A 25,000-nucleotide genomic window follows, 5' to 3' on the forward strand; every position below is an offset into this window, starting at 1 on the left:
GTACCGGAAAAACATTGGCGGGTCTTTTCTCATGACTTTGTACTGCAATAATGACAGCAAAACAAACATAAATCTGTTAAGTGCATACCGCTCTTTATGACCATGACACAACTGCTCTCCTATCCTGTCACTGCATCCACGTCAAGGTACAGCACTTTTTAAAATGCAGCTAGCAACCAATCGGGGAACAACCAGCGAACAATGCAGTGGTCACTACACTTTGCAGCGTTTCTTTGAGATGTACACAGCCAGTCCCTCCCAGTCTCCAAACTTTTTCACGATTCCTGTCACGCGTCGCGCGGTGTCGGGATTGGTATGCAGGAGGATCATGCTCGCTGTTTATAGCAAAATAAACGCCTTTCGGGAGAATGCCGAGCTCCCGACAGCATGTCTCGGCCCATGCGAAGCGTATTCGAAGCTTTAATCATAGGTCAGAAGCAAAGAAGCAATCTTTGAAATAATTCCCATATAAGAAAATGTGCCATGGCATCGCACAGTACACGGGCCCCTAGAATTTCGCCTGCACAGAAATTCAACCACCGCGGCCGGAATCGAACCCGCGTCTTTCGGGTCAGCAGTCGAGCGCGTCCACTGGCTGAAGTCAGTGCGAGTACTAGGCGGACGGCGCAACAACAGTGATTTTCAAAAGTAGCATGTAGGAAGACACCCCTACCGAAATGTAAGCGCTTGCGATGACGCGTTGTACGAACTTTTTCATTTTGAGTGCAATTACCGCAGCTCACGTAAAGCCATTCTCGCGTTTTTTTACACTAGTTTGCATCCAGAATGTATCACGAAAAATAAGCCGGAAGACCTGTCTGATGTAAGGTGCTCTCCGAACGGTATAAACTCTGATGGTTATAGAATGTGCAAGCAGGAATAGCGGTGCTACTTTAGGATTTCACTCGTACTGTAGCAGGGTATTACACGGGATGAAGAGCGTACGATCGTTCGCAATCAACCAAAAGGTACTTACCGCGGTGTGGAATTCGCCCTCCTGCTTTCTTGCCTCCCATACTGGATGCACCCAGAACCTCCTCTTCCTTTTCTTCTTTTCTTGGAGCAGCTTCATCAGCAATAACTTTTTCTTTAAAAGCAGCAGACGACGAAGTGCACCCATGAAGGCAGTCGAGGTAGCGCTGTGTACTCGATCCAAAAATCTTCCCTATGCTGCTCGCAGTGCGCCCGAAGTCTAAATTTGCACCGAGCAAGCACAGCTCGAATCAGCCAAGGCAGATAGATGTGCTCCGCGTTGGATCAGCGACTGGAAAGAGACTCAGACGCGTCGCTCACTTCTGTGCCTCGATTTCTGCCGATCACGCACAGCGTGGCCATACCACCAATTTTCCAACGCGCACTCTCCGCTAAACAGGCACAAAACATATTGAGACATTCTCAAAAGCAAGTAAACGAGTTATAGACAATTTGTTAGCAATTATTGTTTGCGTTTAATTGTTAAAAAATACAAAAATGGTCTTTATACTTTATTTGTGCGTTTCGTGTTGAGAAAAGCATTTTTAGCTCGTCTGGCCACACTGAGGCGGCACCCACCGCTTTTTCGCTCCATGTATTCCGACCCGGCGCAAGTTGCGCGTCGCGCCGCCTCAGCGTTTTCTGCTGGGCGAAAAACGCCGTAGAAAACGCTCCATGTATCCCGGCCTTAAACGAGAGTAGAGTAAGCATGAAATGTTTACGGGCCTAATGTCACCTCGGTGGACACCCGAACCGCACCGTACAGGAAGGGAGGAACGCCACCACCCGTTCAGCGCGATGCCCTGCCATTTGAACGCAAGGTTTTTTCAGGAAAGGAAATGGCGCAGTAATTCTCTGCCATCTCGGTGGACACCCGAACCGCACCGTAAAGGAAGGGAGGAACGCCACCACCCGTTCGGCGCGATGCCTTGCCCTTTGAACGCAGCGCTTCTCCCCCGGATCACGTATGACAACGAAGTGTAACGTGGCATTTATGTGCTTTTTGCACGCGTTATTAGAAATCGGAAATTATAATTCCGTGCATTATCAAACCCACAGCTCCACTGATATCTTGATAAACATTGAGAAGGCACTGGCAGCAGTTATTTTTTGTCTCGTTTGGAGACCAACCGGCGCTTGCATGCCGGTCGCGTAGGAGGACTTAGAGAGTCTCGTTAAATCTCGTTAAGTCTCGTACGGTGCCCGGATGTTCTCGTTTCAGAGAAAAGATCCTTGCCCCCCCCCCCCCCCCCCCCCCCCGTGCGTCGTTGCTACGGGAGGCTGATTCTTTGTCTAGTGTTCGTTCTATGCACTATAGGCTGTAATTTGTGATATGTACGGTGTGTTAAAATAAGGTCATGGTGTTTCTGGGTGGCCACCCACTTTGTATACATTTGTTTTGCCCTCAGTCATGAGTGTGTTTCCAATGTTTTGTTTGTTTGCACTGTTGAATAAACTTCCCTTTTATTCAGAGCCCGGATGACTGGAATTCAGTGCCGGATGAGTGATTTCAGTGCCCGGATGACTGGAATTCAGCGCCCGGATGAGTGGATTTCAGTGCCCGGATGAGTGGATCTCAGTGCCCGGATGATGGCTCTCGGTCTCGGCGTGACGTCACCACACTGCCGACAACGGAGCTAAAAGCATTTCATGCTTAAAAATATGGATCTGTCTTTTATGCCGCAGGTCTGATGTGGGCCAACAAGGGTTTTAATTACTGTTTGGAGTAGTCCGGCTAGCACTTTCATATAAATTTTGTAGTCTACGTTAGTTAAGCTTATTGGGCGGTAACACTCAACTGACTGCAACCTACTCGGGTCGTCCGATTTTGGGATCAACACCACGTGGGAAGTTCGAAAAGACGGCGGAGTTAACTTTCTTTCGTAACACTCGCTTATTACGCGCTGCAATGCTATTGCCATTTCTGTTTTCAAAGCCTTGTAAAGTGCGGCACCGAGGCCGTCCGGCCCAGGCGACTTATTTAAGCTCAGCTGCTGTATCGCAGCTTCGATTTCTGCTAACACTTGTTGTTGGGCTAGTTGGTAATACATAATTCTGAAGGAACCAGCGCACAAAACACAACGGACAAGAAAAAGGCGGAACACGACGGACAGGAGCGCTGAACTTACAACTTTATTTCGGAAGTACAAATGCAACATATAGCTGCGTTAAAAGAACAGTGCATTAGCCAGCCTTCAGTGTCGCTATCTGAGAAAGAACTCGCCTATCTGGCAAAAAACTCGAGGCACTAGCATTTTAACTTCCCACATTATGCATCCGTCTTTTTTCCCGCGAACTTTATTCCGCTATTCGATACACAAGACTTAACTTTATGTTTCTGTGGGTTTTACCTTTTAGCTGTTAGTTTTTCCGCGGTGTTTTCTTAATTTTAGCTGTTAGTATTTTTGCCGTGTTACTTGTTGGCATTTTATCTTTTTCATTTGCATTGCCCTGTTAACTTTATTGCCTCACACTACCTCTCCCTCCAGACACGTCCGCAGAGGCTGCAGAGGAAGCCGCCATTGCCCTTGCTATAACCCGCATGGAAGCCCGGTACATTTTAAGCGATTCTAAAACTGCGATTCTAAATTTTGCTCGAGGCCGAGTCCATGTCCCTGCTTTTGGCATACTGGACTCGCCCGATGCCCCCCCGCCCCGCCAAGTGGAGCTGATATGGGTGCCCGTGCACTCCGAGAATCCCGGAAACGAGGCCGCCAACCTTTTAGCCCGAGGTTCTTTAAACCGGGCTCAGGTGGCCTCTGATCGGGGATTCACGAAGGAGCGCATGCACTCATTCAGTGAGCTGACCCAGGCGCACAGAGCCTTACGCCAGCTCTACCCCCCGCCCCACCCCTCCCTAGATAACAAACACACAACACTCTGGCGCAGACTACAGACACACACACTCCCTTCACCCCTTACCCTAGCCCATTATCATCCCTCCTTCCCCACTCCGGCATGCACTCTATGCCCAGAACCCTTCGCTTCTTCCCTCCACATCCTTTCCCTCTGCCCCGCGGACCCTCCCCCGCGGGACCTAGAGAACCTCAAGACCTGGGAGGACTGGGAGACCCTGCTGCGCTCGGAGGACCCGGCCGTGCAGACCATCGCCACCGGCCGTGCTGCCAGTGTTATGGACCTTCGGAACATAAACACTTGAGTGCAGTGGGGTCGTGCGGGGACCCTGGGGCGTGCCCCGAATCCCTTTGTAAATAAAGTTTTCTCTCTCTCTCTCTATTGCTTTTATCGCTTTTATTGGTTTTTACCTTTTTGTTTTTATCTGTTTTTATTATCAGTATCAATTTTCATCTTCACGAGATCTGGCGTTTTTCCTTGTTTTTTCCCTGTTGTTTTTCTTGCCTCCATTGAAACTTCTCACCTTCACTTGTTATATTAGTTAAGATCTTTGGGTTTGCTTGTGTCGCTTGTCTCTTCATGACCTTGTAGATTCCACTTGTTCCTTCTTTCCTTGTGTGGCACGCCCCCCTGACATGGCTATATATATATATATATATATGTTGCATTTGTACTTCCGAAATAAAGTTGTAAGTTCAGTGCTCCTGTCCGTCGTGTTCCGCCTTTTTCTTGTCCGTTGTGTTTTGTGCGCTGGTTCCTTCAGACGATTTCTGCTGCCGTTATGGGCTCCTAAAGTACCTGCGCCAGGTCCTCCTCGCGTCTTGGCATTAGCGACAGGAATGCAGTTTTGTAATGTTCAACATCAGGCGTTTTAAGGCTGAATAAGTTTTGGTAATATTCCAGAAACGCCCTTTCAATCACCTCAGATTCGGAAGTTACGTCATTGCGATAACAAATTTCCTTTATCTCTTTCGAAACTGCATACTGTTTTTCGTCGCTGAGCGCCCTTTTTGTGGGCGTCTCCCCAAGCCAAAATCTTTCGCTGCGCGCCCTTATCACAGCACTTCGATATTTCGTTTCATCTATTAGTTCAAGCTTAGTTTTGGTCTCTTTTATTTCTTTTCTGTACAACCCCGGCTTGACGCCTTCCATGCTGAGCATGAAATCAAGCTCGGTACGAAGTTCCTTTTCTTGCTGTTATTCTTTACGCTTTAAAACACATGCTCTTTCTATAGCGGCCACTTTCACGTCGCATTTAAATTGTTCCCATGTTTGTATAAAGTCTGTCTCTTTTTCTAACAAGCTTTTGACTGAGTCTTTTAATTTCTTGCTAAACTCCTCATCCTCCGACAATGAGTCATTAAATTTCCATAATTCCCAACTAAACTTGACAGTCCTTTTCCTCTCCCCAAGTGTGATCACGACTAAAGAATGATCACTGAAGCTGACGTGCACAGTCTGGTACTGGGAACACAAGGGCACAACCTAAGAAGGAACATAAATTCTGTCCAGCCTTGCGTGACTAACGCCTTGGAAATGCGTGTACTGTGCTTCTTCTGAACCTTGCATTATAATGCCAATGTCTTCCAATTCTGCTTCATTAATCATCTCAGACAGCAGCTCGGCACTCGTGTCCTGCAGGGTTTTGTTGCTTGTTCTATCTTCAGGTCTACACACGCAGTTGAAATCTCCAAGCAATAGTACACGCTTTTCTGTCAGCAGGAAAGGTTGAACACGGCGAAAAAAGGCATCTCGTTCGGGAATTCTATTAGGTGCATATACACACACAGCTCTCCACTCTACACCAGAAAAGTAAATATCGCATGCTACAATCCGGCCACTTTCACAGGAAAATACAGTTTCCACGGCGATTTTGCCGTTTCGAGTTAAAATCAGACACCCTCCCGACTTTCCTTCTGCATGGCACACGCAAACACTGAACTGTGCACGGTAAATTTCTGCCATCGCATCTGTCAACTCTTCGCTTTCAATTTTTGTCTCTTGAACAGCCAACAGATCGATTTCGTTTTCGAACAAGAGACGCTTAAGCTGATTTTGCCTCCTTCGCGCAGAAAGACCTCTCACGTTCAGTGTGGCAATACGCAAGCAAGATGTTATTTGAGACGCCATCTAAATGGTTGGGATTCGCCGCTCTCGAAGTGACATCGGTTTGCAGCTCACCTCATCAAAAATCCTTCCAGTTTGCAAAGTACGGCGGTGTCAGCACTGAACCCGATCGAAGACCTGCTTACCAACACGAAGACCCTGCAAGTCACCTCCGCTAAGGCGGAGGGACACCCGACGAAGTCCTACGATACGGAGGGATGTTGGCTTGGGCTTGTAGGCCGCACGTCGAACAGGAGGCGCTTTGGGAAGAGGTTCCTCATGGTCCGTCCCGTCGTAGCTCGTCGCCTTGTCATCAGCTTCGTCGTGCGTCCTCTTCGCTGGCAAAGTTGACGCCGCGGGCATCTCCGTGTCAATGTCCTTCTCGTCGGTCGATTCCAAAACCGTCTCAGGTGCACCTACCGCAGCATCATCTGCTTTTCCCGCGTCCGCCTCAGTTCTGGCGTCAGGCACAGGTGGTGGTTCTGAGTTGGCAGCCTCATGTTCCGTGGGAAGCGTTTCTTTTTCTGAGGCTATGCTTTTCGGTACTGCGTCTTCCCGACTCTCACGGGTCGCCTCTACCGCGTCGACTTCGTCCATAATATGCTCCTCAGTAGTATCCCTACGACCAGGACCAGCTACGGTAGCATATGTTCGCACGCACTGGGCGTAGTCGTGGCCGAAGCGACGACAGAGCCCGCAACGTGGCACACGGCACTCCCAACGTATGTGTCCGGTGCCGCGGCACCGGAGGCAGAGCGGAGCTCTGCCAGGAACGTGGACGAGTGCGACGTCCTCTCCAACACGCAGCTGGTGCGGTAAGTCCTCGATGGTAACGCCCACCTTCAGCTTCAGTGTCACTGAGCGCGTAGTAGACGACTTGTCGACGCAGCCTTTGACTCTCCACTTGTCCCGAGTTATGTCGGTCACTTTTCCAAAAGCCGCCAGAGCTGCCTTCACGTCGTCATCTTGCACGCCGTGTAGCAGCCAGAACAGCTTCAGCCTGACGCCCTGGTTGCGTGGGTCAATGACCACGAAGCGGTGGTCCTTGACGCTGAACGCCTCCGCCTGTAGCATTTTGTTTTTTCTTTCTTCATTGCAGAATATCACGGCCCAAACACGATTCATCTGATATGCCCCGAGGGCAACCACTTCCGGCAGCAATGACAGACGCTCAAGAGCGTCACGAAAGTTTTCAATACGGTATGGCCTGGCTTGGACGTCGCCATGAAAAAAAACAGTATGCAAAACACTCGAACCTGTTGGCAAATGCGGAAAAATCAGCTGGTAGTCCTCGTTCGGTTTGATCGTACTCCTGATACCGCGGCCCGGCTGGGCCGCTGAATCCGCTCCTTGGGAGCCCATGATACACACGTCCGTCACGCTCGGTGGCCGGAAGTAGAATCCACTAAGCTATAGCGGCCGTTGTACAGGGTCGATTAACTCTGTGACACAAAGTTAATATCTTCTTCTGGGCCAAAACAAAAGCGAAGCCGCCAGTGAGGTTCGAACTCACGACCGCTGGTTTACAACACCAGCGCTCTACCACTAAGCTATAGCGGCCGTTGTACAGGGTCGATTAACTCTGTGACACAAAGTTAATATCTTCTTCTGGGCCAAAACAAAAGCGAAGCCGCCAGTGAGGTTCGAACTCACGACCGCTGGTTTACAACACCAGCGCTCTACCACTAAGCTATAGCGGCTTTTTTTTTTTTCTTTATTGCCGGCTTGGCGAAAAACAAGATCACTGTACATGAAATGTTAAAATACGTCCTCCGACATTTGGTGGAGCGTTCATTAAAAGTGTTTCAAATTTGCAAGTTCATCCATGATACCAATCCATTCTGGGGGGTCATTTTGGGCCTTGAGTGCATCTCTGACATATAAAATGCTTTCAAAAAAGTACTGTCTCGCAGGGCGAGTATCAATGTCTGCATTCCGGACTGCCATACGCACTTTCCACAGACTGTGCAGGCCCAGCAGCATGACCATATCTAGGGGTATACTACCAAGATCTCGGACAGGTAGAAACCGGATGCCGCGAGGTGACAACGGGAGGTCTTTTTTTAAGGTTCTTTGAAGGATGTCCCACAAGAATACGGCATCCCAACACTCGAGGAAGATGTGTTCTGTTGTCTCTGGCTTTCTGCACAATAGACAGTTTGTAGACCACGGAACAAAGATTCCCTTTGCTTCAAGCCAGGCTTTTACCGCCAGTGTATTGCTGTGGAGCTGGAAGAAGAATGTTTTGGCTGAAGAGCGAATTGGCATCTTTTTAACTCTTTTTAGGACGTCTCCTCCTGGGCCTGCACTGTATATGGTACGATACAAAGGCACGGGCATCATTAAATCACATATATCTTTGTACAATTGCTTCTTAGAGACAGTACACAAAAATTCTAAAGAAAAACGAGCTTTCAACATCTGGAAAGCAGCAACCACCTCAAACAGGAAACCGCGGACACACGTGCTTCGTACGTCACTCGTCGACACAACGAAATTTGGAAGGAGTTCATGTAGCCTAACTTGTATGACGCTTCTTAAGAAAGGATCACTTTGGTCCCGCAGAAACATAAATCTGGAGACGACCTGCCTCAAAAACAAATGGGCTAGCCCCACACCTCCCTCTCTCACCGACCGGAACAAATTGGTCCGACTCGTTCGCTCCCATGTAGAGCCCCACACAAAGACGGCGAGAACTCTGTGCAGTTTCTGAACATTTACACGCTTCATGCACATAACTTGAAGCACATACCAGATTTTCGTCACTATAAACAAATTGCATACTGTGGCCCGAGCAAACACTGACAGCTCACGTCCTCCCCAGTTTAGTGTTCTCTCTCGCGCTTTGTCAGTTTCGCAGTTCCAATATTCAGTGGCGTCCTTGTAATGCTCAAGGGGTACCCCTAAATAGTTTCCCAGTGATTCAGTCCATTGCATGTTTTGGAATGATAAAGGTTTGGACTCCCAGCTCCCGTGCCACTAAGCTATAGCGGCCGTTGTTCAGGGTCGATTAACTCTGTGACACAAAGTTAATATCTTCTTCTGGGCCAAAACAAAAGCGAAGCCGCCAGTGAGGTTCGAACTCACGACCGCTGGTTTACAACACCAGCGCTCTACCACTAAGCTATAGCGGCCGTTGTTCAGGGTCGATTAACTCTGTGACACAAAGTTACTATCTTCTTCTGGGCCAAAACAAAAGCGAAGCCGCCAGTGAGGTTCGAACTCACGACCGCTGGTTTACAACACCAGCGCTCTACCACTAAGCATAGCGGCCGTTGTTCAGGGTCGATTAACTCTGTGACACAAAGTTAATATCTTCTTCTGGGCCAAAACAAAAGCGAAGCCGCCAGTGAGGTTCGAACTCACGACCGCTGGTTTACAACACCAGCGCTCTACCACTAAGCTATAGCGGCCGTTGTTCAGGGTCGATTAACTCTGTGACACAAAGTTAATATCTTCTTCTGGGCCAAAACAAAAGCGAAGCCGCCAGTGAGGTTCGAACTCACGACCGCTGGTTTACAACACCAGCGCTCTACCACTAAGCTATAGCGGCCGTTGTTCAGGGTCGATTAACTCTGTGACACAAAGTTAATATCTTCTTCTGGGCCAAAACAAAAGCGAAGCCGCCAGTGAGGTTCGAACTCACGACCGCTGGTTTACAACACCAGCGCTCTACCACTAAGCTATAGCGGCCGTTGTTCAGGGTCGATTAACTCTGTGACACAAAGTTAATATCTTCTTCTGGGCCAAAACAAAAGCGAAGCCGCCAGTTAGGTTCGAACTCACGACCGCTGGTTTACAACACCAGCGCTCTACCACTAAGCTATAGCGGCCGTTGTTCAGGGTCGATTAACTCTGTGACACAAAGTTAATATCTTCTTCTGGGCCAAAACAAAAGCGAAGCCGCCAGTGAGGTTTGAACTCACGACCACTGGTTTACTAGACCAGCGCTCTACCACTGAGCTATAGCGGCCGTTGTTCAGGGTCGATTAACTCTGTGACACAAAGTTACTATCTTCCTCTGGGCCAAAACAAAAGGGAAGCCGCCAGTGAGGTTCGAACTCACGACCGCTGGTTTACAAGACCAGCGCTCTACCACTGAGCTATAGCGGCCGTTGTTCAGGGTCGATTAACTCTGTGACTCAAAGTTACTATCTCTTTTGGGCCAAAACAAAAGCGAAGCCACCAGTCAGGTTCGAACTCACGACCGCTGGTTTACGAGAGCGCGCTCTTCCACTGAGCTAATGCAGCCACTTTTTTTTCTTTATTACCTGGCTTTGACATTACACAAGAATGAGCAGAACGATATTGAGGGACACAATAAACACGTTCACAGTAAACGGTATTGATATAGTCAGCCTGGCAAGGGCTGGCTTCGTCACATTAAAATTCATTTAGGGCCAAAAAGGCTCCACCCTTGACAACCACTCGGAAGCCACGCCAACTGCTTTGGCCCTCTCAAGAAACCGATGCACATTTTCACGAAAATAAATTCGTGCTGGCCTTGCGTCGGGATCACAGTAATATCCTGCCATTCGCGAGCTCCAAATACTGTAGAGGCCCATTTACATTATTAAATCGAATGGTTCTCTATCCTCGTTTTGAATAGACAGATACTGTATTCCATGGAGGGTGAAGTGGAAACTGTTTCTTTATCGTCCTTTGATGTACGTCCCAAAAATAAACTCCTTCCCAACAATGCAGAAAAACGTGATCTATCGTTTCTGGTTGCTTGTAGATTAGGCAGTGATGACCCCACGGAATAAATAAGCCTTTTTCCTGTAAAAACATTTTAACTGATAGCGTTCCAGTGTGCAGCTATAGCAGCCACTGTTTTAGGGCCGATTAATTCTGTGACACAAAGTTATTAGCTTCCTCTGGACCAAAAGAAAAGCGAAGCCGCCAGTGGGGTTCCAACTCATGACCTCTGATTACAAGACCTGTGCTTTACCACTGAACTATAGCGGCCACTGTTCAGGGCCGATTCACTCAGTGACACAAAGTTATTATATTCCTCTGGGCCAGAAGAAAGGCAAAGCCGCCAGTGAGGTTCGAACTCATGACTGGTGGCTTACAGGACTAGCTTTCCACCACTCTTAACGTTACACCGATCATTTTTCTTTTCATAGCTCCCTGCGTTTTCTTTAACTTAAGCCGAACCCTCTTTTCTAGCCTCTAAGATTCTGCCCCATAGGCGAGCACCGGTAAGATGCAACCGCTGTATGCTTTTCTCTTGAGGGATATTTTTAAACTGCCATTCATGATCTGAGAGAACCTGCCATAAGCGCTCCACCGCATTCTTATTCGTATAGTTATTTTCCTCTCGTGATTCGGATCAGCGGTCACTACCTGCCCCAAATAACCATATTCGCTTACTACTTACAGCACCTCATCACCATTTGCGAACTGCTGTTCTCTTGCTATACGGTGTAACACTAGTTTGGTTTCCTGAAATGTTAATTTTTAGCCCCACCGTTCTCCTCTGCCAGTTTAACTCATTGGTCATGCATTGCAGTTCATGTCCGGAGTCACTTAGCAAGGCAATGTTATCAGCGAATAACAGTTTACTTAAGTGCTCTCCATTGACTCTTATCCCCAACTGTTCCCATTGCAGGCCCCGGAATACCTCCTGTAAACAGGCGGTGAATAGCATAGGCGAGATTGTGTCTCCCTGCATTACATCTTTCCTTGCTGTAATTTTATTGCTGACTGTATGGAGAACCATGGCGGCTGTGCAATCGTTATAAATATCTTCCAATATTTTCCCATAACACTCTTCTACCCCCTGTCTCATCATTGCCTTCATGACTGCAAAAGATTCTACTAAATAGAATGTTTTCTCGTAATCAAGGGACGCTATATTAGGGGCCGTTTATATTTGCGCATTTCTCTATCACATGATTGACAGCGTGAATACGGTCTATTGTCGAGTATCCTTTACGAAAGCCTGCTTGATCACTCGGCTCATTGAAGTCTAAGGTTGTCCTGACCCTATTAGCGATTACCTTAGTAAATACTATCACGTAGTGGTGACTGCAATCCGGCGAACAGGAAAACAGCGAGATTGTCTCCGAAACGAAATTGTTCATTTGGGCTGACTTGCGCCCACAAAGAACTGAATCACTCAGCGGCGGCGTAGCAACAAGCGTGCTCGGTGGTTGTTGAACAGAATGCCCGCCCCTCTCGGCCGTGCTCTTTTTAAACCTGATAGCGAACTTTCGAGATAAAGCTTGGAAAGTTACTAGAACACTCTGGAACAACGTAGAATCGGCCCCGCCTTAATGCGATCTATCGAGATAAATCTAGGCGCGTCTTGCATCGCAAACAAAGCGATAAAGAGGCGTGCCGGAAGCTTTGAAGAATGAGCAAACAAACACAACAAACATTTGCGGAATAAATCCCCTCTCAAAGAAGCATCGACCCGATGCTTTAGTAGGTAATGCGGCCGCAAACAACTAAACGGGTTGCGTAAAAATAAAGACCAATGGTGTAAGCACAACGTGTTGTAGCGCGCATAATAGGGCTTTAGACGGACGACATGGACAACTTCTCGTCGTTCGCGGCGTCGCTGGGATACAGTCATTTCGTCAGAGACGACTTCATAGTCAAATTCACCTAGCCAACGAAGAATCTTGCACGGGCCGAAATAGCGGCGCAAAAGCTTTTCACTCAATCTGCGGAGGTTAATGGCCGTCGAAACCCCGACTCGGTCTCTTGGCTTGTATTCCGCGTTGCGTCTTCGTAGGTTGTAGTGTCTGGCGTCGGTGCGCTGCTGGTGTTTGATCCGTAATCTGGCAAGTCTTTGGGCTTCTTCTGCACGTTGAAGATAGGCGCCGACGTCGAAGTTTTCTTCGTCGGTAACATTGGGCAGCATGGCCTCTAGCGTGGTCGTGGCTTTCCAGCCATGGACAAGCCTAAAAGGTGTCATTTGCGTGGTCTCCTGTACTGCGGTGTTGTATGCGAATATGATGGAGGCAGGATAACGTCCCAGGTCTTGTGTTCGACATCAACGTACATGGCGAGCATATCGACGAAGGTTTTGATCAAGCGCTCGGTCAGTCCGTTGGTCTGCGGATGGTATGCAGTTGTCCTCCGGTGCCTGGTTTGGCTGTAACGCAGGATGGCTTGCGTAAGTTCCGCCGTGAATGCTGTACCTCTGTCCGTGATGAGCACATCGGGGGCGCCGTTTCGCAGAAGAATGCATTCCACGAAAAATTTGGCGACTTCTGCTGTTGTTGCGTCCGGTAGGGCTTTTGCTACGGCGTAGCGCGTCAGGTAGACAGTCGCGATGATGATCCACTTATTTCCAGATGTTGACTTTCGGAAAGGGCCAAGTAAGTCCATGCCGATCTGCTTAAAGGGCCTTGAGGGGGGTTCAATGGGATTTATAAATCCTGCTGGTCGAGTTGGAGGGGTCTTTCGTCGCTGACAATCTCGGCAGGTTTTCTCATGTCTTGCGACATCGGCAGACCGTCGGGGCCAGTACACTTGTCTTGAATGCGGCAAAGGGTGCGAGAAAACCCGAGATGTCCAGCTGTCGGCTCGTCATCTGTAGCATGAAGAACTCCGCGCAGACTTGCAGGCACAACGAGGAGGCAGGTTGTTTTGTTCGCTGCAAAGTTCTTCTTCGCGAGGACATCTTCCTGTAAACAGAACCAAGACACTCCTCTCCTAAACGAGGCGGGGGAGTGAAGAAACCTTTCCTTCCAAGTACTCGGTGAGGCATTTTAGGTCGGGGTCGGAGCGTTGCTGTTGTGCAGAAGAGCTAGAGCTGATGGGTCCCAGGAAGACGTCCTCATCGTCGTCCGGCGGCGGTGCATCTAAAGGGGCTTGTGACAGGCAGTCGGCGTCAGAGTGCTTGCGTCCGGATTTCTAAAAGTTGGTGACGTCGAAATCATAAAGGCGCAGCCTCCATCGAGTGAGGCGGCCGGAGGGGTCCTTCAAACTGGCAAGCCAGCACAGCGCCTTGTGATAGCTGACCACCTTGAATGGTCGTCCGTACAGGTAGGGGCAGAATTTCGACGTGGCCTAGATGATGGCAAGGCATCCCTTCTCGGTTGTCGATTAATTAGCCTAGGTTTGAACGCGGAATTTCTGGCGTATGCGATGTCCTCCTCCACTCCGACATTTCCTGAACGAAGACAGCGCCTAGGCCCACGCTACTTGCGTCGGTATGAATTTCAGTCTCGGCATTTTCATCGAAGTGCCCGAGGATCAGTGGGGACTGTAAACGACGCTGAAGTTCATTGAAGGGTTCCACTTGAGGCGCTTGCAATTTAAATTGCATGTCTGCCTTTGTCAAGTGGGTCAATGGCTCGACGATGCGCGAAAATTTCTTGACAAATCGTCCTTAATACGCGCACAGTCCGAGGAATCTGCGCATAGCTTTCCTATCGGCCGGTGGCGGAAACATTGCGATAGCAGCTGTTTTCTGCGGGTCTGGGCGTACTCAGCAGCTCTTTATAGGCAAAGTGGTACTTCTCTGCTTTCAGTGTTAGGCCGGACGATTTCACTGCGTCTACTGCTGTTCGAAACCTTTTTAGGTGCTCCTCAAAGCTCGAGGCGAAGACAACTACTTCATCTAAATATACGAGACAATTCTGCCACTTCAGGCCTGCCAGCATTGTATCCATTACTCGCTGAAAGGTCGCTGGTGCGGAAGATAGACCAAGCGGCATCACCTTGAACTCGAAGAGACCATCTGGAGTGATGAATGCAGTCTTCTCGGCATGTCTTTCATCGACCTCAATTTGCCAGTAGGCGCTCTTGAGGTCCATTGATGAGAAATATCTGGCGTTGCAGAGCCGGTCCAGTGTGTCGTCGATGCGAGAAGGGGGATAGACGTCCTTCTTTGCGATGTTGTTAAAGCGCCGGTAATCAACCCAGAATCGAAGGACACCGTCTTTCTTTCTCACAAGAACAACGGGTGCCGCCCAGGGGCTCTTTGTAGGCTGTATAACGTCGTCGCGCAGCATTTCTTCCACTTGGTCCCGGATGGCTTGTCGTTCTCGCGGCGACAGTCGGTAGGGGCTCTGGCGTAGAGGTCTTGCGTGCTGGTCGGTTATAATGTGCTGCTTGGAAATCGGCGTTTGTCAGACCTTCGGCGATGACGAGAAGCACTCGCTGTAGCTTCGAAGGAGATTGGGGATCTGATCTTGTCTGTTCCGGGGCAGGGCTGGGTTTATGTCAAAACTGGGCAAATTCTCTTGGTCAGGCGAATCTTCTACGAATGGGTCGGAGAGCGCTAAGAAGTCTCGCGCGTCGGATATTTCTTCGAGGAATGCAATCGTCGTTCCTCTGTTAACGTGCCGGTATTCTTCGCTGAAGTTAGTCAGCAGTACTTCGGCTTGTCCTTTGCGGAAATGTGCGATGCCTCTTGCGATGCCGATTCCTCGGTCGAGAAGCAACTGCATGTTCCCCTCGATAATGGCTTCAGTGTTATTCGCTTCCGTGGCACCTACGATGATGATGACGCTTGAGTGGGGTGGGAAACTCACTTACCCCTCTAGGACACTAAGCGCTACGTAATGTTCCGGAGTTCTCATCGATAGGATGGCCTCGTCCGTAAAAAGTGTGATCATCTTGGATCGCAGGTCGACGATCGCCTGATGCTCATTAAGGAAATCCATGCCCAAGATCCCTTCGCGGGAACATTGCCGTATCACGACGAAGGTCGCGGGATAAGTATGTCCCTTGAAAGTAACTCGCACTGTGCATCGTCCTGATGGCGTAATGAGGTGGCCCCCTGCGGTGCGAATTTGTGGGCCATCCAAAGTGGTCGTTGCCTTTCTCAGCGGCGCAGCGAATGATCCGCTCATCACCGAGTAATCGGCTTTTGTGTCTACTAGAGCTTTTATTTATTTTATTTATTTATTTCGTGTACCCTCAGGGCCAGAGGCATTATAGAGGGGAGTGGTTACAAAAATTTAAGAAAAAAAAAATGTACAGTGCAGCAAACTAATTAGTAATACAAAAATGATTGCTCCTAGTTATACATTATTAGCTGTTGGGTTCATGGTGTGCTGGTTAATAGTATATAATACACAAAATACACAAAATACAGCGCAGCAATACAGTGAAAAACAAACAAACAAAACGCTCGTACAGAAAACAAGAATATAGAATTAAAAGAAAAAGATGATGCTCCTACTTATACAAAGTTTTCTAATGCTGTTTTGAAGCGTTGGTTGTCAGTAATGGTAGCGGTAGATGCAGGAAGGTGATTCCACTCAGCAGCTGTGCGCGGAAGAAATGACTGAAACATGGCATTGGTTTTGCAAAATGGAATTCCGACTTTGTTATTGTGACTTTCCGGCCGCTTCTAAGTCGGATGTCCTCGCTCTGGAGTTGGCCGTCGTCCTCGGTGACGGGTTACAGCTTCGTCGGGTATGTGAATCGTGGATGGAGCGTTTGGTCGAAGCTTTTTTGATGGCGGCGTCGTTTTGAAGGTGGTTCGCGTCGTCGTCCAGGTTGTCGTTGTATAAGGCGTCGGTGTAGTGGGTGCGGTGGCTTCATATGGCATGGTCGCTGGAGGATCTTCGTCGTTTCTTCGGCAAGCAACCTGGCCTCCACAGGTTGCTTTATTTAATTTCTCCTACAAGGGTTAGGGGACCTTCCTCGGACAGCCGCGGTGTAGCTTCGGCCCGGTGATGCAAATCGTGCGGTGGACGGCGACGGGGAGCGGGAAAGACAGCTTGACGACACGTACTCCCCTCTGTGCAGGTAGTCGTCGGTTTCACGTGGTCGCTGGCCGGGGATTGGTCGTGGGGCGTCGATGGCGAAACCACGCAGGCCGATGCGTCTGTACGGGCAGTGGCGAAGTATATGACCGGCTTCGCCGCAATAGAAGCACAACACGCAGTGGTTGGAAGTCCTCCAGGCGTCGCACTTTCTGGGGCTTGGGCGTCGTTCGGAGGCTGGGCGGGCGGGGACTGTGGGACGGCATTCGGGAACAGCTGGTTCACGTCGAAGAGGCGGACTTCGGCTCTCTGGTTGGGGCTGAGGACTGCGTAGTGCAGCGGCGTAGGTTAAGGCTGGAGCTTCAGCTAGAGGCGAAGATGACGGGGTGCCAAGCGCATGCTGCACTTCTTCGCGCACGATTTCCTCAAGGTTCGCTACTTGAGGCTGGTTGGAAGATGGCAGCAGACGACGCGGCTTTTCTCGTACAATTTCTATGATAACCTCCTGCAGGTTGCCTCCGAATGCTGTGCCATCCGAGAGGGCAGTCGAGGTCACTTCGGGCTGTACAGGAAAATGACGGGCTCGTGCTTTCAAGGTTCTATCAATGGCGGCTGCTTCACTGGTGAATTACACGACCGTCTTCGGTGGGTTGCGGGTAAGACCGCCGAAAAGTGTCTCTTTAGCACCACGCATCAAAAGCTTCACCTTCTTCTCCTTCGTCATGTCAGAATCGACTCGTCTAAAAATGCGCTTCATATCTTTTACGTAGGCGGTCACTGACTCGTTCGGGTGTTCGATGCGTGACTGTAGAAGCAGCTGAGCTCTTTCTTTCCTGATGATGCTCGTGAAGGCCTTCAGGAACTCCCGTTTGAATAATTCCCATGTCGCTAGGGAAGCTTCGTTGTTTTCTAAACAAATTCTCGCTGGTCCTTCCAAGGCAAAGAAAACATGGCTCATTTTAGTCTGGTGGTCCGAAGTGTTGAACACGGCGACACGTTCAAACTGTTCCAGCCATTCCTCAGAATTCTCGCCCGGTGAAGCGTTGAACGTGGGTGGCAGTCGGGGCTGGTGAAAATAATGGGGCTGGTGTCGTAGCCATGGCTGAAGTCGATATTGAGGGGCCCTTCTTCGCTCGTGTGCGGTGCGGTAGCAGTCCAATTTTTGGTGGACACCTCTGGAGACGACGGCTGCTTCGCCGTTCGCCTGTGGGGGGGGGGGGGGGGGGGGGGGGCGGCTTTTGCGGCTTTCGCGTGATCTTTTTCGAGACGGCTCGGGCTGTTCTGACGGCTCCCAGGGGGTGAGGGCGACAGGGACATGCATTAGCACCTACATCAGATTTCCCGTAGTGGTGACTGCTGTCCAGCGAACAGGAAAACAATGAGGATGTCTTCGATGCGGAACTCTTTATTTGGACTGACTTGCGCTCGCAAAGAACTGAATCACTCGGCGGCGGCGTACCAACAAGCGTGCTCGGCGGTCGTCGACCAGAAAGACCGCCGCTGCCGGCCGTGCTCTTTTTAAAGCTGATAGCGAACACTCCAGATAAAGCTTGGAAAGTTACTAGAACATTCTGGCGCAAACTAGAACCGGCTCCGCCTGGATGCAATCAATCGAGATAAATCTAAGCGCGTCTTGCGTCACAAACGAAGCGATAAAGTGGCGTGTCGGCAGCCTTGATGAATGAACAAACACTACAAACACTCTACAAAGATTCGCGGCAATATTAGAAAAGAAACTTTCGTTCGTAACAAGCATTGGATAGGTCGTCACATTCTCATCCCAGTAAAAGCTAAGCTTAAGGTGTATCCCGACTTGTTCAACTCATATTTAAACCATTTTTCTTTAGTTTTGTCCACCACAACGCGAACTAATCTTAACAAACTTTTTGTTTTGCAGAAAAATATAATCCACTACATTTAAAGTATCGAACCAATGTCAAATACAAAGAATGCATTTGTTTCCTTAAATATTGTAAGATTAGATAACTTTTATCCATATCGAAAACTACAAGCAGCCTCTGGTTCTTTTACCGAGATGAAATAATTATTATCCTCTCTTGCTGCTCTAACACACGGTACGTTATACATGCACACAAGATGTCGAGATGTTTCGGAAATCCCATATTTTCGCACAAATTACAAATGCGAATTATAAGAATATAACCTGCCATTTAACGCTTCTTATGTACAAAGAAAGAAACAACCTAACCCCAAAGCAATTGCGGCATTACTTTGTGATATTATGTATCATGGTGGTATTTGTTTGTCTGTAAGCCATTGCTTTCATCCTTGACTATTATTGGAAGTGTGATGCTGTATTACCCTGTCTACTGAATATTCGGTTCATGTCTTACTGCGATGCATGTGATGTATGCTAAATTTTATTTTTCTTACTCTAGCAAAAGACAGTGTATTTTATGGTGTTCATGGTAATAATGCCTACAGTATATGATATGTAATGCTGTAAATCCTTATATATATTTTTGCCCTTTGAAACACTGCCTTGTAACGACCTCGTGGGCCCCATCTAGCTGCGGCCTCGTCAAGTTTTTGTAGTAAAGTATGAAAGAATTAATGAAAAAAATCTCCGCCAATACGGTCGAAGGGGCGAGGCCGACAATATAGTGGCTGCAACTCACCAGCAGCGTTATCAGGCAGCCGGCACGCTGGGCAAAGTTATACATGCCGCGCCACTACTATCAGAGGTGGGTGTAAGTGTATGTCTCGAAGACTCTGGTGTGGCGGAATTGGGGGTTTGCGTAGAAAAAGGTGCCTATTAGGATCCGTAGATGTCGGGGAAGAATAAGAAGACATTTAGGTCCGTCAGGGTTCGATAAAAGAGGCTATCGCTAATGCCAAAATGTGAAGCAAGGTGGCAGAAGGGCGCGGGATGCCGTAACCGTAGATGGAGCGTTAGAAAGTCCAAAAGACAGGCAGTATATTGATCTTTACGCTGCTTTGAAGGTGACTAAAGGTGCTGATGGCCAGCAAAGACGCTGTGACAGCGAGGGCGGAAAGGATGGCAATCACTGGCTGGTAGCGGGGAGCGAGACAAGTCATGAGCGTTGTTGTGTTTCTACCCCCCCCCCCCTTTAACTCCCTTTGTGTTATTTATTCACAAAGGAAAATTGGGTCACTGACCAAGTCAAGAAATGAAAAATGACGGTTCTCTTTGTGTGTTCCCGTCACACCTGTGTCCACTTCGGACCACGTGGGCCCGATCAAGCCGCTACCGTGAACAATCGCCAAGGTCGACAACCTCGCGACGACCATGGGAAGTGAGAAGCTTGGAATGCCCCTCCGAGCCTCAGCGGATTAGTGTGGCAGGGATGTCAAAGGCCATTGTCAGCCAAAACCCCAGCGAAATTCCTTGAACGGAGTGCAGCGGCGACGAAGGCAGGCGAGGCCCAGGAGCTATTGTCCGAGCAACCACCGTGAATGCGGAGGCGACCTGGCGGCGCCGTCACGCTGGCGGATAATTGAAGAATTCTGTGTCCCCGACTCGCGTTCTGGGCAATCGGCGGGGAGGCAAGTTCATTCCCCTGCTGAAAGACTTCAGGAGATTCCTTTCCCCGCGGGGCTGGATGAGTCAGCAATCTTCCCCTCTCTTCGACCCAGCTGCGACAGAGTGGACAAGCTCGCACCTGCCCAGCCGTGGGCGGTAACAAGGAGGTCCCCTTCGGTCCATCCGATTGGACAGTGCTCGTCGACCATTTTTCCCCAGCCAGGGATCTGGGGAAACCGGACGATATTTAACTCGGCCGTGAGTGTGGCCGAAAGAAGCCTGCTAGCTCCAGTCGACTACGGTTGACGAAGACGTTGCCCTTCCACTGAGAGCCATTCTCAGCCCCGCTCTATGTAAATAATGTAAATATGTGAATACAGTTTTTTCCTTCTCTTCCCCTACTCCCCGTCTCCGGCCCACGTTTCCTTCCTCCTTCGGCACTGCGGCGGTGCTCCTGGACCCGATGCCTGGTGGGACACGCTTCTAGCATCGACAAATATATCAACTGGTTGGCAGCGGCGGGATCTTCCACGCTTGGTCCTGGCTTCAGCAGTGGTGAGCGCTTGACTTTCTTTAAGAATCTGCCAGGCTTGATAACTCTGGAAATTTATCACTACCTGTAGATTGTTTTTCTGCACGTGCTCGCTTAAGCATTTCACGTAGCAGCTTATTTTGAAAGTCCTCGTTCGGAAGTTGCCATGGATTTGAGCAAGCTAAAGAAGCCAGAGTTGATGTTGCTGTGTGAAAAGCTGGGTATTGAGGCCAGGAAGAGTCACAGAAAGCCGCAGCTGATTGAGGCTATTAGGGAATGTGGTGCTAAGGAGGGAGACAAAATTTTGGAGACTTGGGAAGTCATTCAGGAGGGAATCAGGAACGCTAAGGAAGAGGCCGACAGGGTTGAAAGGGAACGCAAGGAGGAGGCCGACAGGATTGAAAAAGAACGCCTTTACCGCAAGGAAGCCGCTAAGAAGGAGGCTGACAGGATTGAAAAAGAGCGCAAGGAGAAGGCCGACAGGGTTGAAATAGAATGGCAGGAGCAATGCCGTAAGAGACGCGCTGAGCTCGAGGAACTACGTAAACGAGAGCAGCAGGAGCTCATACGTACGACTCAATTTCTCAGACGGAAAAGGGCCCGAGATCGGTTGCGGACTTTTCAGAGAGGCGAGAGCTTCAGAACGTTCCTCGCGAGTTTTGAACAGATATGTGCGGAAGAAGAACTAGATCAGGGCGAATGGTCAATGATGTTGCTGGCTATCCTCCCTTGTGATGTCGCTGCCGTATTAGCGCGACTGTCCGATGAGGATGCCCGCAACTACGACAAAGCCAAAAGTGCCCTCTTCCGATACTTCGGAATTCGTGTACAGACCGTATCTAAAAGCCGAAGGGATAGCAGCGGGCAGCGCTCCCATCAGTGCGTCAGTGACCAGCCAAAGAGCCTCGCTTGGTCAGCTACGCACAATTTAACTGCTCAGAAGAACAGTGGCAGTCGGGAAGTTGAAGCGATAATCTGCAGCACAGAGCGTCGTTGTCAGTCACCTGACAGCGACTGTGGCGCTCCAAGCCAGAGCGCAGCGTTTGCTGAAAAGCGGGATGCCGCAGAGATTGTCCTTGCAACCCAGATAGGCGTAGGCGCAGCGCAAAAAGGTAGTCCTCCAGAAAGCAGTCGCGCGCTGAACGCGACAGATGAAAGTTCTACTGTAAGCGAGGAATGCGCCTCATCGCTGCTTGGAAACAAAGATCAGTTCAGCGATAAGGGAACGACAGCCGCTCGCGACCGAACACCCGAAAACGAGTTATGCGTCAATGAAAACTGCGTGTCTTTGCCAATTGCCTGCGTCGCGATCGAGAGCCCGCTCGGGGTGCGTCTGACCGAGGCAGCCATCTCCCAAAACCTGCCTAAGCAGCATCCCTCGATTTTCCCTAATCGCTTGGATATGCTGCCCCAAGAAAAAGGCCTTTGTTTTGGAGATAACGCTGCGAAGGTCCTTACCATTTCGAAGGCTCGTGAGGTCGCGGCGCCAGCAGAGCACGTGGTTGAAAAGGGCAAACCTGAACCTGTAAGCCCGAAGCCTATAAATTCTCACAGTGGTGAGCCAGAGCCGGCTCTAGTAAAGACCGGCGATGAAACGGACGCCGGCGACTTAAGCCGTGACGGCTCCGCGCTACCTAATGACGAGCCAGCCCAGGACTTACTCACTACTAGCACAGGGGTAAAGAGTACCGATAGTAGTGCAGGCGATAGTGAGTCTTCCGAATCAGGCGCAAGTGATGACCTGGAGCTAGGTGAGGAATTGAATTCCAATCTTGTGTTACCCCACTCGGATGGCTTTCTCGAACTCCTTCGTGTGGACAGAGAAACGTTCACCGCTGAGCAAGAGAAAGACCAATCTCTAAGCAAGTTGAGTCCCCAAAGTGACATAGGTGTGTCACGGGAGAAAATACCTTTCCAGCTCCGTTCTGGCCTGCTGTACCGCCAGTATAAGGATAGGAGGGGTATCCAAAACGACCAACTTACGGCCCGCGTCGCGATCGAGAGCCCGCTCGAGCTGCGTCTGACCGAGGCAGCCGTCTCCCAAAACCTGCCTATGCAGTATCCCTCGATTTTATCAAACCGCTTGGATATGCTGCCGAAAGAAAAGGGCCTTAGTTTTGGAGATAACGCTGCGCAGGTCCTCACCGGTTCGAAGGCTCGAGAATTCGCAGCGCCAGCAGAGCACGCGGGTGAAGAGGGCAAACGTGGCCCTGTAACCTTTATAAACTCTCACGGTAGTGAGCCAGAGCAGGCTGGATCACAAACTGACAATGAGGCGAACGCCGACGACTTAACCTGTGACGGTTCCGCGATGGCTAGTGACGCGCCCCGCAAACCAACAGCGAGGGTTTCCACAGAGCGGCGGCGTATAGAGGTGGCCAAACGGGGAATGTTAATGAAGGGGAAAGTGCGCCTCATGTTGACTGCTGCACAGAAAACCGGACAACCGGTTACCCGCCCCAATTTGGCACCTCAGCGCTCAAGAGTTCGCACGCGCCGCTTGAAGGGAACACAAGCTAAGGGGACGCAACGCGCGAACCCAATCCGAGAGAGACGGATACGCTGGCACGGCATTCGCACCCGTTCGTTCCCTTCTCGCATTCTGCTTTCTGAGCGTCAGCCAAACTTCAGAACCGCGAGACTTGGACGAGGAACAGTTAAGGGTCCCAAGCTGAAATTCCTAGCCTTGTGTCCTGTTGCACCTGCTAGAGTAGCTATCGGACCGCGGCCGCGCAGGGGGCGGCTGAAAAATAGGAACCAGTAAATTCCCTGAGTCGCACCGCTGTTTGCGGGCGGGTTCGAAGAATAACCCGTTCTTGAGTTGAATGCTTGTCTCTTTTGTTCATTTAACTCTCCTGTACAGAAATGCAAGCTGAAATTCCTAGCATTATGTAATGTCTTATCTGCTAAATCAGCTGTCGGACCGCGGCCGCGCAAGGGGCGGATATGACGCATAATCTCATATTGAGTTTAATGCTTGTTTTTTTGTCTTTTGTTCATTACACTCTCCTATGCGAAACGAGAGCGAAATTTTGGAGCTTGGCATTGCCGGACTCAGTTTACATGCGTTGCAGTAAAGCGCGAGGTAATGGAAACGCTGATGGCCTCAGCCGAAGCTTTCCCGTGTAATGCCCTTTCCTGACTCCACGGACGTTAATCCGCTATGCAAATTTGTATTTTGTTTTTTTTTGCTTTAGCGGGAATCATTTTTGTCTGTTTTGTATGTGTGTTCAGCAGCTCCACCTTCCCTTTGTGCTCTCACGGGCGGTGGCTTTCTGTGACATAAACCGTGCTACGGCACCCCCCCAAAATTTTAGGAAATTTTCCTCCCTTTTGGCTAAACAAGCTCTGTGTATTCTGGTTTGGTCAAACATGTCAACTTTCGGAGGAGGACGTAAATTTCACGCTACAGCTCATTTTCTCTAAACAGACTTTGTCGACCGAAAACAGCTTGGCAGTTCTTGAAGTCGGTTTGGCGCTTTCTGCTTGTTGGGCTTTGGACTTTGCTGGTTGAGCTCGTTACAGCTGTCAACGAAGCAAGAAGAACCTTTGGGCCCAGCTGTGACCAAAGGCCGAACGGACACAACTCCAGGTCTCTGCGCGCAGCAGCGTTGGCTGCAACCACTACGAGACCTCTTCGGGCGGCGGACGTGCTGTTGTGTTTCTACCCCCCCCCCCCTTTAACTCCCTTTGTGTTATTTATTCACAAAGGAAAATTGGGTCACTGACCAAGTCAAGAAATGAAAAATGACGGTTCTCTTTGTGTGTTCCCGTCACACCTGTGTCCACTTCGGACCACGTGGGCCCGATCAAGCCGCTACCGTGAACAATCGCCAAGGTCGACAACCTCGCGACGACCATGGGAAGTGAGAAGCTTGGAATGCCCCTCCGAGCCTCAGCGGATTAGTGTGGCAGGGATGTCAAAGGCCATTGTCAGCCAAAACCCCAGCGAAATTCCTTGAACGGAGTGCAGCGGCGACGAAGGCAGGCGAGGCCCAGGAGCTATTGTCCGAGCAACCACCGTGAATGCGGAGGCGACCTGGCGGCGCCGTCACGCTGGCGGATAATTGAAGAATTCTGTGTCCCCGACTCGCGTTCTGGGCAATCGGCGGGGAGGCAAGTTCATTCCCCTGCTGAAAGACTTCAGGAGATTCCTTTCCCCGCGGGGCTGGATGAGTCAGCAATCTTCCCCTCTCTTCGACCCAGCTGCGACAGAGTGGACAAGCTCGCACCTGCCCAGCCGTGGGCGGTAACAAGGAGGTCCCCTTCGGTCCATCCGATTGGACAGTGCTCGTCGACCATTTTTCCCCAGCCAGGGATCTGGGGAAACCGGACGATATTTAACTCGGC

General features: G+C 49.9%; 9 non-coding genes across 9 annotated transcripts; all 9 read right to left on the reverse strand.

Moving 5' to 3' along the window:
* Positions 1-7,422: 7,422 nt before the first annotated feature.
* TRNAT-UGU (transfer RNA threonine (anticodon UGU)) lies at positions 7,423-7,494 on the reverse strand. Its single transcript has one exon. It is a non-coding gene; the product is annotated as a tRNA-Thr (tRNA).
* Positions 7,495-7,562: 68 nt separating this feature from the next.
* On the reverse strand, positions 7,563-7,634 carry TRNAT-UGU (transfer RNA threonine (anticodon UGU)). The gene has a single exon. It is a non-coding gene; the product is annotated as a tRNA-Thr (tRNA).
* Positions 7,635-8,996: 1,362 nt separating this feature from the next.
* Positions 8,997-9,068, reverse strand: TRNAT-UGU (transfer RNA threonine (anticodon UGU)). Its single transcript has one exon. It is a non-coding gene; the product is annotated as a tRNA-Thr (tRNA).
* Positions 9,069-9,275: 207 nt separating this feature from the next.
* On the reverse strand, positions 9,276-9,347 carry TRNAT-UGU (transfer RNA threonine (anticodon UGU)). The gene has a single exon. It is a non-coding gene; the product is annotated as a tRNA-Thr (tRNA).
* Positions 9,348-9,415: 68 nt separating this feature from the next.
* On the reverse strand, positions 9,416-9,487 carry TRNAT-UGU (transfer RNA threonine (anticodon UGU)). Its single transcript has one exon. It is a non-coding gene; the product is annotated as a tRNA-Thr (tRNA).
* A 68-nt stretch (positions 9,488-9,555) lies between these two features.
* On the reverse strand, positions 9,556-9,627 carry TRNAT-UGU (transfer RNA threonine (anticodon UGU)). Its single transcript has one exon. It is a non-coding gene; the product is annotated as a tRNA-Thr (tRNA).
* Positions 9,628-9,695: 68 nt separating this feature from the next.
* Positions 9,696-9,767, reverse strand: TRNAT-UGU (transfer RNA threonine (anticodon UGU)). Its single transcript has one exon. It is a non-coding gene; the product is annotated as a tRNA-Thr (tRNA).
* Positions 9,768-9,835: 68 nt separating this feature from the next.
* On the reverse strand, positions 9,836-9,907 carry TRNAT-AGU (transfer RNA threonine (anticodon AGU)). Its single transcript has one exon. It is a non-coding gene; the product is annotated as a tRNA-Thr (tRNA).
* A 68-nt stretch (positions 9,908-9,975) lies between these two features.
* TRNAT-UGU (transfer RNA threonine (anticodon UGU)) lies at positions 9,976-10,047 on the reverse strand. Its single transcript has one exon. It is a non-coding gene; the product is annotated as a tRNA-Thr (tRNA).
* Between the last annotated feature and the right edge of the window lie 14,953 nt (positions 10,048-25,000).

The sequence above is a fragment of the Amblyomma mixtum genome, chromosome 8 (genome assembly GCF_055824585.1).
Source record: "Amblyomma mixtum isolate Tamu chromosome 8, ASM5582458v1, whole genome shotgun sequence".
Lineage (NCBI taxonomy): Eukaryota > Metazoa > Arthropoda > Arachnida > Ixodida > Ixodidae > Amblyomma > Amblyomma mixtum.